Source organism: Pongo pygmaeus, chromosome 1 (assembly GCF_028885625.2).
Source record: "Pongo pygmaeus isolate AG05252 chromosome 1, NHGRI_mPonPyg2-v2.0_pri, whole genome shotgun sequence".
Classification (NCBI taxonomy): domain Eukaryota; kingdom Metazoa; phylum Chordata; class Mammalia; order Primates; family Hominidae; genus Pongo; species Pongo pygmaeus.
Genome location: NC_072373.2, coordinates 32,524,434 through 32,542,177, shown reverse-complemented (window position 1 = coordinate 32,542,177; position 17,744 = coordinate 32,524,434). Strand labels below are relative to the sequence as shown.

Genomic DNA, 17,744 nt, shown 5'->3' with positions numbered 1-17,744 from the left:
TTCATAGACAGTACTGATATATGCTAGGTTCTTGGCACTCTCTTACAATGATATTAGTAAAGAACCACTATTAGTTAATCAAGATGGTGAACACAACCAAGATGAGCAGGACATTGTATAGGAAATTCTTTGGAGGAGAAACCATGGTACACAAATTAGCAATTGAAGACATAAACAAGATCGAAGAGTTCTGATATAATTGCAAAAAGTAGCTCACTTATCTGTTAAGCATTTTACTATTTAGTACACATTTTGGCAATTTAGCATATCTTGCGTTTTATTTCTACAATGAAATTGTAAACTCCTGAAAGGCAAGAAAAAAAATGTGTTCATACTATCTTGTTTAATATAAGATAAAATTGAGTAGAGGTAAGCAAGCACTTATATGTTAAGTTTCATTGAATTTTGAATAAAATTTGATTTATAGGATGCTCAAAAAGCATAGAAGTTTTGAGCAAAAACAGTTGAATAATCTGATTTTTCAGATTAAGGTATTGAAGCCCTTAATGTCAGAGAATCTAATCCAAAGTCCAGACATTTAGGTCTAAAGATAGGATTCATCCTACCTTATCTTCTTACTTCTCCCCACCGGGGCTCTTTCCGCGTTAAGATTTAATTGTTCGACTGTCTTGAAACACATTTGAGTCACTCTGACCACGGCCTCACTTACTTTTCTAGGTCCCAGGAAACCTAATATGCACCAGGTATTACCTACTTGTTTTACATACTTTCTGTGAGATTTTATAAAAGTGATTCTAGCCTGCATCTCAGCCTATTAGAACCCCTGTCCTTTGCAAACAGTTCCCAAACTTTGTAGTACTCTACATCTTAGTCAAGGACACAAACACTTATCAAAAATGTTTATACTCTGACAGGTATGCATTATGCTAAAGGACTGAATCAAGTTAATGGTAAAAATAGCCAAACCTCTTTTGTACGCACAGTACATATAGGCCAATTGGCTGACTGGTAGCAAAGAAAAATGACAAGTCCTTCTGATTGAGGCTTCACTTTCAGAGTAGATCCTATGCCTTTATCAACCTACCTTTCACATGCTGCAAGTTCACTCTGAAATATCCAGCGTGGATCATGCCACATCCAACTTCAAAAAAGTTCAATGGTACACATTCTAACATGAGAAATCATAAAGTCCAAACTCCCTTATGTAATATTTGAGATCTTTCCTATTTTGTCTTCAATTCAGTGTTCTATTTAACAATTATACTCAGTTTCTACACACACCTTCGCTCTAGCTCCTCCATTTTTCTGTTCTTTCACACACTTCCTTGTCTTTATTCACGCAGCCCCAGAACCCTCAATGGTCCGGCAACATACAGACTCACTAAGACCCCTGTTTCCCACACTCAGTGTATCCACCCATCACATTTTACCTCTCTTCCAAAGACCAGGTAAACTCACTGGTCCTCCAAGATGCCATTCCTTACCCCCAAGCGCCAATAAAGCATTCATTTCTGCAAACTTCAACAGCGAGTTGCTTTGAGTGCTGTTTCTAGCTTTCATCTGTTTTATTTCATCTTTCCTGCATTTCAAGCACTTCATGATAATTTCTTGGTGAAATGATTCAACTGATTCAATTGCTTTTTTATCTTTTCATTGGACATACACTTTTCACAATTTATAGGTTTTTAAAAGTCTGTTTATACCTTTCAGAACATGTGTGCCTTCTGTTGAAACTGAAACACTGTGCTAATCCTGACATAGAGCATGAGCCCAGACACAATGCCATCAATTACCTTGTGAATCAGCTGGGAGTTAGGCTCAGCTGGCTGCTTCTGCAGCTGCCACAAAAGCTCCCTAGATGTGGCAGGGCGCAGTGGCTCATGCCTGTAATCCTAGCACTTTGGGAGGCTGAGGCGGGTGGATCATAAGGTCAAGAGATGGAGACCATCCGGCCAACATGATAAAACCCTGTCTCTACTAAAAATACAAAAATTAGCTGGGTGCGGTGGCGTGTGCCTGTAGTCCCAGCTACTTGGGAGGCTGAGGCAGGAGAATCCCTTGAACCCCAGAGGTGGAAATTGCAGTGAGTCGAGATCGCACCACTGCACTCCAGCCTGGCGACAGACCAAGACTCCATCAAAAAAAAAAAAAAAAAAAAAAAAGCAAAAACTCCCTAGATGTATTTCTAACTAGACTGTAATATTCTTGAAGATCAGGGAGTTGTCTTATCCATTTTTACACGCCTTGAAGCATCTAACGAATACCAGGTAGGTAGACAAATGTGTACACAAGTCTGAGGATCAACAGGAACCGACAAATTTTGTCGAAATGCAAGTTAATTAACTGCCCAGACTAAGAGCACTCACACTTTCCACTTTCACTTCTCAGGGCAGGAGAAATGATCATGTCTATATGGAGCCCGAGGTAACTACTTATGGCTGTACAATAGTCTTGGCTGATGGATACCAGAGCTCTGATATGACTGCAAAAAGTAGCTCACTTTCTCTGTTAAGCATTGTTTACTACACATTTTGACAATTTAACGTATCTTGTGTTTTATTTCTACAGTGAAATTGTAAACTGGAAGGCAAGAAAAAAAATTTTTGACAAAATTGAGCTGAGGTAAGCAAGCACTTACATGTTAAGTTTCACTGCATTTTGAATAAAATATTGGTTTATAAGATGCTCATAAAGCATAGAATTTTTGCTCATGTTTGGTTGCTCAACTTTTGGTCACACTGAGCAATCCTCTAGAAGTGCTGGGTCCTCTGAAAATGCCCGTGGACCAACAGAAAGCTCCTCGCTGGAGAGTCTGTCCGGTTAGGTTTTAAGCTCTATGGGTCAATGTCAGGCTCCATTTTGGAAGAATTTTTCCCATATATATTTTCACCCTGAAGAGGAAAGGGTAATGCTTTTTTTCAAAATCATTTAGGACTTATGGGCCACTGATATGACACTTGGATTCAACACTCCGAAACAAAAACATGTAAAAGTTGGCTTGAACAATAACAGGGCTTAGGTACAAAGCCATGTTCCTGGCAACAGCATCTAAGAAACAATAAACAGTAGCTCTCGCTTTAGTTTAAAGTTGTTGCTGCTGTTACTGTAGCCGACTTGAATGCTTCTTTGGTGCCAGTCACTGGGATAAGAGCTTTCTGTGAATTATCTCATTTAATTGTTAGAAAAAAAATCTCTGTGGGTATATTATTTCTCCATTTTACAGATAAGAAAAGTTCAACTCTGACAGATTAAAAAGCCTGTACAAATTCAAAAGGTAAGGTAGAACCTGAGACCAGCTAAAGTGCAAAACAAAATGCTTTTTGAATTTAACGTAAAGATGATACTGCCAAGGCCGCAACGAGACTGCCAAGGTCCAAGAAGTCTGAGTCTGTGGCACATGGAAGGAAGAGTCCTCTCCGTGACACATCTGCACTTAATCCACCCAATTAGGTGTCTCCGCCTGCCCCCTCCCCTGCTCCCCAGCAAGGCAAAACACATGTGAACCAACGAGATAAATGCAGCTGCAAAGATCCTGCGGCTGCTGCATCTGCACAACACGCCTTGTGACAGTTCCCCACTTGAAAATGCAGTTGTGCAAAGACTGTGCAGAGTGTGTTTTCCCTCCCACTCTTTCCATTCTCATTTCTTTCTCTCATGTTTATGGAATTTATCTCAATTTGAGTGAAGGCAGTTGTGCTGAATAACGATGAGGTGCTTCCTCCAGTGCTGCACAGTGATAGCCTGATAGTTTCAGCCAGCTTGGAATTCTTCAAATGTCTTCTTTTTGTTGTTATCAAAAGAGGTGACCTACTACCTGGGGCATTGTGTTGACACCTATGGATACCAAAGAGGCAAAGGATTCGATTGTCTCCTTTTTTTCCTGGTCTTCCCTGGAATTGTAACTCACTTGCTTTGTTTCTTATGAAAAAAAAAAAAAAAAAACTTTCTATGAAAGAAAATATAGAATAGAGTCAATACACGGTGTGTTCAATATAAAGAAAAATAGATGAATGGATCTCAAACTGATTTAAAGGAAAATTTCCTGGAAAGCATGCTCCTTACATTTTCCATATAGATATTACCAGTTGCTTAATCAATATGTCTGTCTCTGCTTCTGTCTTCAACACACACACACACACACACACACACACACACACCTTGGAACGAACAGAAGCGATTCGAGAGTGAAGAAATTCATCTTGACCTGAAATTGCTTTTGGAACAAGTCCATCTCTGACATCAAAACAATTTCTGTCAAAGTGTCTGGGTTCAAGCAACCCACAAAATAGCAGCTTATTTAAAAACCAAATCCACTCCTTATTGAAAGTGGTGATATTTGAAGCACACACAAGTAAAACTAATTTAACCTTTGGAAAGTTATCTCTGGAGAGAAGAGTCAAAATCCCTTTATAAGATTTTTAAGCACTGCAATTATTGACGAAGAGTATATTACCTCAGTTTTCTCTGATCAGGAAGAGGAAAAAAGAGAAAGCTCCACAAGAGACCTCAGCAGCTGTCAGGCTATTTTCCAACTGCAAAGAGGTAGTTTACAGTGGGCTTGTGCCAGTCTCTTAAGACCCAGTTAAGAAGCCTTTTTAAAATGCCTTAAAAAGCCAACTCATACATTAATCAAGTTGAGCCCTCATCCATACTTACTGCAATACATCAATTACTATGTCTTTTTTAAAAAATAAATTCCAGTTGACAGCCGACACCCTATTAAGGCCCACTAAAATGATAAAATAAGTAGAAGGCTATTAATATTGCTCTTTTTTTTCTCCTTGCTATTGTCTTGCTGCACTGGTCTGCAAACAAATTCAGGCTGCATTACAATTAATGCCAGTGGAACTCCTTCTAACGACTTCCAGCTTGCTAATTTTTTACGCTAATAATAAAAAAAGGCATTGCTATGCAAGAACGACCCCCTTTTATCATGCTAGCATAGCACACCAGAGAGTGTCTGCTATTGTTCACATGAAAGACAATTAAACCCTGGAACATCAAACCTAAAAATGACAATCTGCTAACCAGCACTGGGCATTGCTCAGTGCTTTTCTCTATTTTCTGAACTGATGGAAAACAATTCTCTGAAGACATTTCTTTCCTATTCTCCCTTAACCACCCTTTGGGAAAAAAAAAAGAAAAAAACTTTAAAAAATACCCTTTGCTGATTTATGCATCTCTGCTTAGAATTTATTAACTGTCTAGGACCAATTTCACTTCAACACTCCTATTGCCTGCAGGTTTAAATTCTGGACACATAAAATGAAATGCACCAATATCACCCACATACTATCATATTTAAAAATAAACATTAAAAGTATTCTTTAAAAATGCACACAATATAAAAGTCTAGAAAGAGAAAGAAAAACCGAATTCTGCAACTCTGTGTATCTCATCTTCTCTGGGGACCATGCCAGAGAGTCACAGGGCATTCTGAAAACTAAGTCTAGTCCAGATGCTAATTTTCCACAAAGCCAGATTAAAAAAAAAAAAAAAAAAGTCCCTTCATTCTTAGCAATATAAGGATTCATACACCAAAAACAACACGCCCATTTACTGGAAAAATACCCTTTATTTGAACTTTAATTATAACATACAGAATATAAACATACCCACATAAAAGTTGACTAACTTTGTTAAAAAAATTTTCAAATTTTCACTAACATTTCCCCCATGATATAAGGAGAAATAAAATAAGTCAGAAAGTCTGAGTTGCAACCTTCGCCCTGAAACCTGCAAATCTTGGGCCTCAACCAAATCTTGTAACCTCTCTGAGTGTCAGTTTCTTCATTTGTAAAATAAGGAGAAAAATGGCTCCTTTTTCAAGCACAATTGTAAAGATGAAATGAGAAGATGGATATGAAAACTCTTTGAAAATTAAACCATAATACATTGTAATTAAAATAAATAATTAAGGCTGGGCACGGTGGCTCACGCCTGTAATCCTAGCACTTTGGGAGGCTGAGGTGGGTGGATCACGAGTTCAGGAGATCGAGACCATCCTGGCTAACATGGTGAAACCCCGTCTCTACTAAAAAATACAAAAAATTAGCCGGGTGTGGTGGAGGGCGACTGCAGTGCCAGCTACTCGGGAGGCTGAGGCAGGAGAATGGCGTGAACCTGAGAAGTGGAGCTTGCAGTGAGCCGAGATAACACCATTGCAATCCAGCCTGGACAACAGAGTGAGACTCCGTCTCAAAAAAAATCATAAAATAAAATAAAATAAAATAATTAATTAAACGAAGTTGTTCTATGACCTCACTAGAGTTACACTGAAAGCTTTGTTTTCTGATTAGTAGTGAGTGACTCTCAAATGCTAGGCATGGCCAGACCTAACATATTTACTCAGCAAGTTTTTGGTAAAGGGGCCAGGCACTATCCTAGGTTCTTCACATTTGGCATTTTATTGCATTCTCACAAGAAGTCTCTTGGCAGGGATGATCGTTCTCTGATTACAAATAAGGAAACTGAGGCCTAGGGAGATTTGGTGATTGGCCTAAGTGGCAGAGTTGAGATTTGAATCACAGTACTGATCACATAGAAGACACTCAATAAATGTTCCCAGCTGTGACCCATTCTTAAGGTGACTTTCCATGGTGAGCATCTTGTAAAAGAGAGCAGTTCTGTGAAGCAAGGTTAAGAGATGAGTTCAGGCAACCTGTACTGATATATTGTCTCTGACCCTAGTTGGCATGGACCTTTGGGCCAGCCATTAATTCCTCAGTTTTGCATCTGTAAAATACAGGGGTTTTTGTGAGAATCAAATAAGTCCATGTATAATGTTTAGAAAAATACTCAATAAATGTGAATGTGTGTTATTACTTTATCCTCCAGCGCTGTGTGAGAAACTCTACTTTGTAAAATAAGCATAAAATAGGATCAGTAGCTTCCGCATTTAACAAAGATAAAGCAACAAGGACCAGACTTACCCTCCCATCTAAAATAATAAAAACACAAACAAAATATACAGAACAATGTGTAAGATCCTAGAACAAGGTAAAGAGATATAGTGATCTCTAAGAGATTAGAAACAAATAAGGTAAGACCTATGATCATCTCAGCTTACTCCCTTGAGAGAGGCTCCAGGCCAAATGCAAAAGGTGAAGTCAGGCAGAGGCCAACAGACTCCTTCAATTCAGGAGACACATCTAAAAGGCTCAGGAAATCAAGGCAAGAGTAGAATAGAGTAATAGAGAAGATGTTGCTGCAAAGATAGAGAACTCTGGAGATTTGCAGAGAGTCCTTTTCAAGTGTTCAACTGAATATTAAACAGTGCATGCATGCAAGGAAACTATTGAAGGCTGGGAAAAGAATCATTAAAAAGTTTAGAGGTACTAGTGCCCAGTACTTACATAAGACTAGGAATAGTGCTTGCTCTCATCACCCAGATTGGAAAAACCTCATGATTCATGGGACATTGGGTAGGGTACACCGATAGGTCTTTACTCAAAAATGGTAAATAATTAGCTGTAGACTGAGCCCTGTTCCAGTCTACCTAACAAATCTTAAAAGTAAGAATCTAAAGGATGAAACTACTTCCAAATAACTGCATCCCAGAAAAAGCTAAGGATATTAACAGAAATACAAAATATCCAACATATGAGAAGATAGAATTCTCAATGTCTGGCATCCAACCAAAAGTTACCAGTCACTCAAAAGGAGAAGGCACATATAATCCAAAAGTGAGAAGGAAAAAAAACAATCAATTGAAATGAAACAGACCCCAAAGTGACCCAGATGTTAGAAATAGCAGACAAAGGCCAGGTGCAGTGGCTCATGCCTGTAATCCCAACACTTTGGCAGGCCAAGGTGGAGAGATCACTTGAGGCCAGGAGTTCGAGACCAGCCTGGCCAACAGGGTGAAACTCCGTCTCCACTAAAAATATAAAAACTTAGCTGGGCATGGTGGCACATGCCTGTAATCCCAGCTATTCATGAGGCTGAGACAGAAGAATTGCTTAAACCTGCGAGGCAGAGGTGCAGTGAGGCAAGATCACACCACTGTGCTCCAGCCTGAGTGACAGAGCGAGACTCTGTCAAAAATAAATAAATAAATAAATAAATAAAATAAGAAAAAGAAAAAATAGCAAAGACATTAAAACAATTATTATAACTATATTTTATATGTCCCCAAATTGGAGGCAAGGGATATTTATAAGCCTACAGATTAGTGAAGCTCTGCAGATCCCCAAATAAGAAACATAAAGAAAATAACACCAGGGCATACATAACCTAGTTGTTCAGAATGACTGGTAAACTATAAAATCTTAAAAGTAGCCAGAGACAGAAGACACTACATGGAGACCTGAAGGTAAATAAAATAGAGATTTCTCATTGGAAAGAGTGAAAGAAAGAAGAGAATATATTGGAACAATATATTTAAAGAAAGAAAAAACTGTCAACAGAATTTGAAATATAGCTTTTAAAAACAAAAACAACAAAATATATTTTTACGTATATACAAAGGCTGAAATAATTCATCAGAAGCAAAACTGCAATACAAAAATATTCAAGGAAGTCCTTGTGACAGAAAGAAAATCATACCAGATGGATATATGAATTTACGCAAAAGAATGAAGAACATCAGAAATGGTAATTAGGTGAGTTAATTTATTTGCTATTATTATTAGTACATTTCTTTAACAATGTACTGTTTAAATAAAAATCATAACGACAATGTAGTGTGGGGTTTATAATATATGTAAGAGCAAAACTTGAAAAGAATAGCACAGAGGTCGAGGGAGGAAACATGGAAATATATTATTGTAAGTCTCAAACAATAAATGAAGAGGTATAGTATCAGTTGCATGTAGTCTGTGATAAGTAAAACATGTATACTATAAATCCTAAAATAATAAAGCAAAGAGTTATAGCTAATAAGCCAACCGAGGTCATAAAATGGAATCATAAAATTTATTCAGTTGATCCAAAAAAAGTAAAAATATGAACAGAAAGAAAACAAAAAAATGAAATAAATAAAAAATAAATAGAAAAATGCTAGATTTAAACCTAACCATATCAATAAACACATTAAATATAAGTGGTTTAAATATTCTAATTAAAAAGTAATATTCTATAGCATTACAGGGTATAATTCACGATAATGTATTGTATATTTGTAAATAGCTAAAAGAGCAGATTTTGAATGTTTCCAATACAAATAAATGCTAAATGTTTGAAGTGGTGAATATGCTAATTATCCTAATATTGATCATTACACATTGTATAAATGTATCAAAATATCACACTGCATCTCATATGTATAATTATTATATGTCAATTAAAAGTACTAAAAGCAAAAAAAATTTAAAAAGTAGAGATTGTTAGATTGGATAAAAAAGCAAAATTCAACTATATGTTACCCACAAAAATAAATACACATGAGAAAAACCTTTGTAACCTGGGTTAGTCAAAATTTTTTTCTTTTAGGTACAATATGAAAAGCATAACTCATAAAATATCAAATTGATAGACTTCATAAAACTTAAAAATATATACTCTTTAAAAGACACTGTTGTGAGAAGGAAAAGACAAGCCAACACTAGCAGAATATATTGCAAATCATAAAATCAAATAAAAGGTTTATATCTAGAATATAGAAGGAACTATCAAAACTCAATAACAAGAAAATGAAAAGCCTAATACAAAAGTAGGCAGAAGATTAGAACAGAAACTTCAACAAGGAAGATATATGAATGGATACATGAGCACATGAAAAGATGCTCAACGTCATTAGTCATTAGGGAAATGCAAATTAAAACTGCAAGATACTACTACACATCTATTAGAATGAATACAATTGAAAAGTCTGACTAAACTAAGGATTTGGAGCAAGTGTAATTCTCATACACTGTTGCTGAGAGTGTAAAGTGATACTACTTTGGAATACAAACAGCTTGACAGTTTTCTGAAAAGTTAAACATGCACTTAATATATGATCTGTTCTCAGGTTTTTACCAAAGAGCAATGAAAGTCTATGTCCATGAAAAGACTTGTAACAGCTTCCTTTTTTTTTTTTTTTTTTTTTTTTTTTTTTTTTTTTTTTTTTTTTTTTTAAGGCAGAATCTTGCTCTGTTGCCCTGGCTGGAGTACAGTGGCATGATCTTGGCTCACTACAACCTCCATCTCTTGGGTTCAAGTGATTCTCCTGCTTCAACCTCCTGAGTAGCTGGGATTACAGGTGCGTGCCACCACGCCCAGCTAATTTTTGTATTTTTAGTAGAGATGGGGTTTCACCATGTTGGCCAGGCTGGCCTCGAAATCATGACCTCGTGATCCCTCCAAAAGCCCAGGCTAAAATAACACAAAAATCCACTGACAGTAACTGAATAAACACGTTGTAGCTTATACAATTTGATGGTACCTCAGTAATAAAAAGGAACTAACTACTGATTCAACAACATGGATATATGTTAAAATAATTATACTGATTGAGACAAACCAGATAAGAAAGAATATATACTGTAGGATTCCACTTACATGAAACTCTACAAAATGAAGACTTATCCATAGAGGCAAAAAGCAGATAAGTGATTAGCCTTGAGATGGGGGAAGTAGGTCAGTAAAGGGGTCAGAAAAAAAGGATTATAAGGTGGCAAAAGAAAACTTTTGGGGTGAGATCCCTGTTTATTATGTTGATTAAGGTATTGGTTTCATGGATGTATATGTATGTCAAAATGGATCCAATTATATACTGTAATGTGCAGTTTATTGTATTTCAGTTATATCTCATAGAGCTGGTACAAAGATAGGATTATTGTCCATAAGGAATTTAAAAGTTAGTTATTGAAAGAAAATATATGTACAAAATTAATGTAATGAATAAGAAGATAATATAAACTGTTTTGTACAAAATACATGAAAAGTAGAGACCAGTGATTCTTAAACTTTGATACCCATCAGAATTGCCTGGAGGGAGTGTAAAAACATAGATTGTTGAGTCCAATGCCCAGAGTTTCTGATTCAGTAGGCCTAGGATGGGGCTTAAGGATTTGCATTTCTAACAGGCTCTCTGTGAATGATAATGGTGCTGGTCCCAGGACCACACTTTTAGAATCACTGATATATATGAGAATAGGACAATATCGAATAAAGGGCCAATTTAGAAAATAGAGAAATTATAGCATTTTTTGAAAAGCTTTCTTTTTTCCTTCAGCTCACAATGAAATAGAATTCAAGTGAATAAAATTTTATTTTATTCTCAGAATTTCTTTCCTTCAAAATTTTACTATGTTCCTACTGAAAATTCCACGGTTTTCAAGTAGATCTCATACTACCTAGTTGCAGAAGTCACTGGTGTAGAGACAGTCAATATCCTCCTAGAGAGCAATTAAATATCAAACCAGTGAATAAGTTAAGAATAGGGCGAGGGTATAGTCCAATTAGTCAAACCTTTTATTGCCACTTTGTGCCATATTTCAATTATTCTTCTCCTATACTCTTTTGAGAAATAGTTATTATTGTAGGTTTAAAATAAATAAAAATAGTTTTTCTTTCTCAGGAGTCATGGGCTTTGTTCTTTGCTATTCCCTCTGCAACACTTTTTGTCCTACCTGCTCACTTTCATCTGGCTAATTCTAATTTGCCTTTTAAGCCTGGGATAGACAGTACTTATTTGCAGAACTTTCCTGGGCACACTTCTGCTCTCCCTGCTGAACAAGAAGCTCCTCCTCTGTGCTCCTTGTCTCTACTGCATCCGCCATCTTGCACTAAATCATTTTATCACACTCATCCCATTTTTTCTACTTCTTAGATAGTGTATTTCTCTTTAATGTAATGAAATTGCATTTGGGACATCCTAGCTTACCTGATCCTCTCTAAGTTACACAGTGTTAGGAATAGAGAAGGAGGAGTCAGAGGTCACCAAATCTAGAATCATAAAACTGGAGAGACAGAACATGGGATGAAATTGTAAATATACAACATACACTTGCATACAGGCACATACAAACATTTGGGGGATTGTTAATGACTTCCCTAAGGATAGTAATTTCAAGTGGCACCAATATTTAGCCCAGATTGAATCACAGGACAAATCAAGTTTCCCAATTCCTACTCATGCATTTGACATATTTACGGTCTGCTTTTATAGTTTTTGATCACAATTTCCTAGGAGGCAGCTGGTCTCTAAATCAACAAGTCAGAAAAAAAAAAAAAAAAAAAAAACAGCCAAAGCCTAGTCCTTTAACAAAATTACCTATTGAGGAGGTCAGTGCTGTTTGGAACACATTTAAAATATTTATAAAAGTGATTTTTAAAATGTCTGCTATTGGATGAGGGTTACATTCAAAGATTCCAATTGTACTTTTGTATGACACTAGACTTCTGTGGTAGTGCTTCACCCAAAACAGAGGTTTAAGGAAATAAAAAAAAAAAATACAGAAAAAAAAAACACTTTACTGAAAATTTTCATTTCAACCAGAAGCAAATGTGTTCTAAGAAGGCAAAGTAGAGTTAGGAACAACTCCGTGCTTCCCTGAGGAATAACTGCGATCTTTCACACTTGGGGGTTGATAGGGTGGAGTAACTTAAATCGACTTAAGAAGGAGGCATCTGGGGCTGTTCACCTAAGGAGATGCTTCCCAGAGGCCCAGCATCTTGGGAGAACACCCCGAGTTCTCTGGAGAGGTCAGGAGTTTGGGATGCAGTATCACACTGAAAAAGGTCAGCCCAGCAAAGCAGCTGATCTAGGATATGGACTTCTGACTTCCAGATTCTACCGTCATCACAGAGGCCCAAAGCTGGGGTCCACACCCAAAGGGCATGATGATTTCCAGCCTTCAGCACAACAGGAATTGACCTGGAAAGAAAGGCCTTTATTCTTCTGACAGAAAAACCTGACTCCCAAAAGAAAATGATACTTTTACCTTATTCCCTTTCTCAGTGGATCTGCATTTTCATGAATGAAGAAAAGAAGAAAGTTGAATTATCTGACCAGGAAGGTTTCTTATAAGAAGGTTTCCAATAGACTTCAACTTTTTAAAGCTGTGCAACAAAAAAAAAAAATTACCACAAAGGAATAAAGAGCACTAACCAAAGAAATTTCACTCTCATAGATTTTGTAGCACCTCAGAACTTCCTTTGGAAGGGAAGGACAAAGCGGCCTTTTGCTCAGCTTAGATCATTTGGGTTGAGACTCATATGTTATTTTAAATGAACATTGCTCAGGTAGTTAAGCCTTAAAAATCAACCATCCTTGACAACTGTCCATTTTTTTTTTTTTTTTAAGTCTTACCTTAAGGGTTTAAGAAACACATTTACAAAGTATGCTGTAGTGGGAACTAGCCAAGCTTCCTACCTGGCTTCATAGCACAATTAGGACTGCTGGTCTTTGTTCATTTTTGTCTTTGAAAACTTTGTTACAATTAAAAGAGGGAAAAGGAGTAAACTTAAAAAGCAAACATGGTACACTTGTTCAGCACTTGGAACAATACAAAATTCCAACGCACATTAAAAATATAATCCAATGGACCATTTAATCTTCAAGATTTTACTTTCACCGCTTGACTAATAATGTTAAGAAAGTACTGAATTTCTCTCGTGATACTAGAACTGTCTTTTACAATGGCATTCCTTTTGAGAAATCAGAACTAAAATTTTCTTTGCATTCTCTATGTGCTGAGTCCCTATATTGGATAATATTAGCATCTTTTATATCCATACCTAATATAACATTCTTTTTTCCTATATTGTACAAGTTCCAGAGTCTTAACGCTTTATAGTAGTGCCAACAAAAATGTTTAAGGAAAGGCCATCCAAAAGCAGACATGACATTTTGCAGAGTCTTCAGTTTATCTTTAGAATGTATAATTATAAACTGTGCTTGAAATAAGCTGCCCAGATATTTGTGTTAACACAGAAATTCTGTTACCATTAGTTCTTGCTCAGTAAATGCAAATATTGTGAACATGCTGTTTAACAGCAGCAAATATCATGTCTCCCATTTTTATGAAAAATAATATTGCAAAACATGCTATCAAGTAATCAACATATTAAATAGTTCTCCATAGGAGCCATGTACATACATACACACATTTTATTGGACAGTGTAGTAAGTGACCACAGTTGAAGTGTTCACATCCAATATGATACATATGTACATCCCCTTTATATGGTGCAACTATAGCAATAAAATGACATTTTAAAGATTGCTCTTATTGTTATTTAACATATATGTTCTTATCAATATTGAAATATATATTTTTTAGGGGAAAGCAACAAGCATGCACATTAGTTTCTACTGAAGATCTACTTTCTTAAAACAACCATATTAAAATCATATATACTAGCTCTCCAATATAGTAGAAACATCTATATCTCATGATATCTTTATCTTTCTTTGTTTCTTTCTTTTTTTAAATTTTTTTTCTTTGAGATAGGGTCTTACTCCATCACTCAGCTGAAGTGCAATGGTGCAGCCTCGGCTCATTGCAGTCTTGACCTCCTAGGCTCTGGTGATCCTCCCACCTTAGCCTCCTGGGTAGCTGGAACTACAGGTGCTCACCACCACACCTGGCTAATCTCTTTATCTTTTAAAACAGCTTAAAGTATGTCCATATTTCTTCCTCCACGTGGCCTTCCTTACAGTCTTCAAACTCTGGCATCTGTGATTAGATTTTCTTTCATTTTTTGATGTGGGTTTTCAAACTTAAAAAGAGAGTATAAAGTAATCTCTCTTCTTTATTTTCTGCTACATAGACAGTTTTTAACTTTAAATATTTTACATTTCCCTGATTACAAGTTTCTGTCATTTTCTTCATCAGTCTTCAAACTATGAAATGATGAAAAGATATATTTGGTTTTAAAAAATAAAATGATGAAACTTTTTGTTACTGGTGCTCTTCTTCAAAAGCCTTTGAGTCTTCTGTTTCAGTATGTATGCAACGTGCATGCTGACATGGTCTCAGGAAGTATATTAGCTGCAAGAATAACTATCTTTGCATTATGCATGTGGGAAAACTGAGGCACAGAACAAAATCACTTGTCCAATATCTTGTAGAAACTGTAAGTGTGCACAGAAGATAACTGAGAGGGAGACATAATTTAATTCACATCACTTATCAAAAGAATTCTTCTTTTGCTTTGATAATATTTTTCTAACCTTTCCTTTTCCCACAGCCAAATTCTCAGCTATAACCAGAAAGTCAACCCAAATGTCATTATCTTAAGTTTATAATAATTTTAAAGTTTGGGAAGAAATTTCTCTTCATATATTTATGAAGAAAGGTTTCTGTAAGTAAATGAATAGTGAAACAAATTTGCATAGGGGATATTTAACTACTTAAGATAATATAGCTTTGTGGGTCCCTGTTAATTTGAAAGCAACTATTTCACTGCAGAAAAATTGATAAGCAATCATTCTTAAATTTGTAAGAAAAAAGACTCTAAACACCTTTATTAGCATGCTTTGTAAGTCCAAGTCCAATTCTGTTTATTTGAGACATTTATTTTATCAACCACCATCTCTCCCCGACCTCTTCTCCACTATACTGTAATTCCATGGTGCTAAGTTTATTTTTTCTTATCAGTGTAAAAATTTTATTTTCTAAATTATAATACAGCATAATCAACACTTATTTTGGTGTACAGCCCTATGAATCTTAACACATGAATAGGTTAATGTAAATATCACAAGAATCCGGGTACAAAACAATTCCCTGCCCTACAAAACTCCTACCAGCAATCCCTTTATAGGCAAATTGCCTGTCACCCCTAACTTCTGGCAACCACTGATCTGTCTCCAGCACTACAATTTTATCTTTTTGTGAATGTCATAAAATGGGATACTACAGTATGTCACTTTTTGAGACTGGCCTCTCATTCAGCATGAAGATTTGTCCAAATTGTCGTGTATATTGATCCTTTTTTTTTTCTTTTTTTTCTTTTTTGAGACAGAGTTTCGCTCCTGTTGCCCAGGCTGGAGTGGAATGGAGCGATCTGGGCTCACTGCAACCTCCGCCTCCCGGGTTCAAGTGATTCTCCTGTCTCAGCCTCCCAAGTAGCTTGGATTACAGGCATGCGCCACCATGCCCGGCTAATTTATTTGTATTTAGTAGAGATGGGGTTTCACCATGTTAGTCAAGCTGGTCACAAACTCCTGATCTCAGTTGAGCCATCCACCTCGGCCTCCCAAAGTGCTGGGATTACGGGAGTGTGCCACCGCACCAGGCAGATAGTTTGTTCTTTATTATTGCTGAGTAGTGTTTCATTGTATGGATGCACCACAGTTCATCTATCCATTCACCCTTGAAGGACATTCACATTGTTTACAGTTTTGGACAAGTACAAATAGCGCTGCTATAAACAATTATATACAGATTTTTATGTGATCATCCATTTCCATTTTTTTATTTCTCAAATGTAAATATTCAGGAGTGGGATTTCTGCATCCTGCAGTAGATCACATTTAACTTTATTTAAAAAGGGCTGAATTCTTTTCCAGAGTGGCTGTTTCATTTTGCATTTCTATCAGCAATGTGTGCAAGTTTCAGTTGCTCTACAGTCTCATCAGCACTTGGTATAGTCACACTTTAAAAAATTAGCCATTCTAGTGATATGCAATAAATTTCATCAATATTTTAATATGCATTTTCCTCATATCTAATGGTGTTGAACATCCTTTCATGTGTTTATATGCATTTCATATATTTCCTTTCTTAAAACGTCTGTTCAAGTCTTTTGCACATTTTAAAATTAGGTTGTTGGTTTTCTTAGTACTGAGTCTTGTAAATTCCTTATTTACTCTTGTTATAAAAGCTTTGTCTGCTATGTGCTTTGCAAATATTTCTTCTCAGCAATAGAATTGTCCTCTCATTTTCTTAATAGTAAGAGTGCAAACATTTTAAATTTTGTTGGAGACCAATTTATCAATTTTTTGTTTTATGGATTATATTTTTAGTGTCATGTTTAAGAACTTTTTGCCTAACCCTAGATAATGATAATTTTCTCTTATGTTGTCTTCTAAACGTTTTATAATTTTATGTTTTACTTCTAGATTTTTGTTCACTTTTAAGTTTTGAGTGAATTTTTGTATAAGATGTGAGGTTTAGGTGAAGGTTTAACTTTTTTCCCCCTATTGATATTCAGTTTTTCCAACATCATTTACTGAAAGGACAAAATTGCTTTTGTACCATTGTCAAAAAATAATTGGTCATATTTATGTGAGTTTATTCCTGGATTCTTGTTGAGATCTATTGGTAATTGTCTATTTCAATACCACGTGGTCTTGATTAGTGTAGCTATACAGTAAGTCTTAAAATCAGAAAGTATGATTCCTTTAAGTTTATTCTTTTTCAAAATCAGTTCAGTTATGCTAGCTGCTTTGCCTTTCCATAAAAACTTTAGAATCAGTTTGTCTATGTCCACAAGAACATCCGCCTAGGAATTTTATAGAAATTTCGTTAAATCTATTGATCAAATTGAGGAGAACCAACATCTTTACGTTGTTGAATCTTCTGATTCATGAACATAGTGTATGTCTCCATTTTTTTAGGTTAGATATTCTGTGATTTATTGCATCCGTATTTGTAGTTTTCAGCAATAGATCCTGGAAATATTTTATTACATGTATAGCTATATATTTCATTTTTGGAGCTATTATAATTTTTTTTTAATTTTTTAAGTGCACTTTCCAATTGTACATTGCTAGTATATAGAAATGCAATGATTTTTGTATGTTAACTTTGTAACCTGAAAAGTTGCTAAATTCACTTATTATGTCTAAGAGATTTTTAGAATTTTCTTGGGATTTTCTACCTAGAGAATCAAGTCGCCTGTGTTTT

The 17,744-nt window shown here is 35.8% G+C and overlaps 1 protein-coding gene across 8 annotated transcripts in view; it reads right to left on the bottom strand.

Annotated features, from left to right (window-relative positions):
- The window catches only part of ESRRG (estrogen related receptor gamma), a 592,692-nt gene that overhangs the window by 353,600 nt on the left and 221,348 nt on the right, over positions 1 to 17,744 (bottom strand). For 2 of the 8 annotated variants that reach the window (XM_063672170.1, XM_063672183.1), the window contains one exon: positions 12,831 to 12,948. The exons of the other annotated variants lie outside the window; for them this stretch is intronic. The gene's annotated coding sequence lies outside the window, so the exon portion shown is untranslated. The remainder of the gene's footprint in view (positions 1 to 12,830; positions 12,949 to 17,744) is intronic. 8 annotated transcript variants of the gene reach the window in all.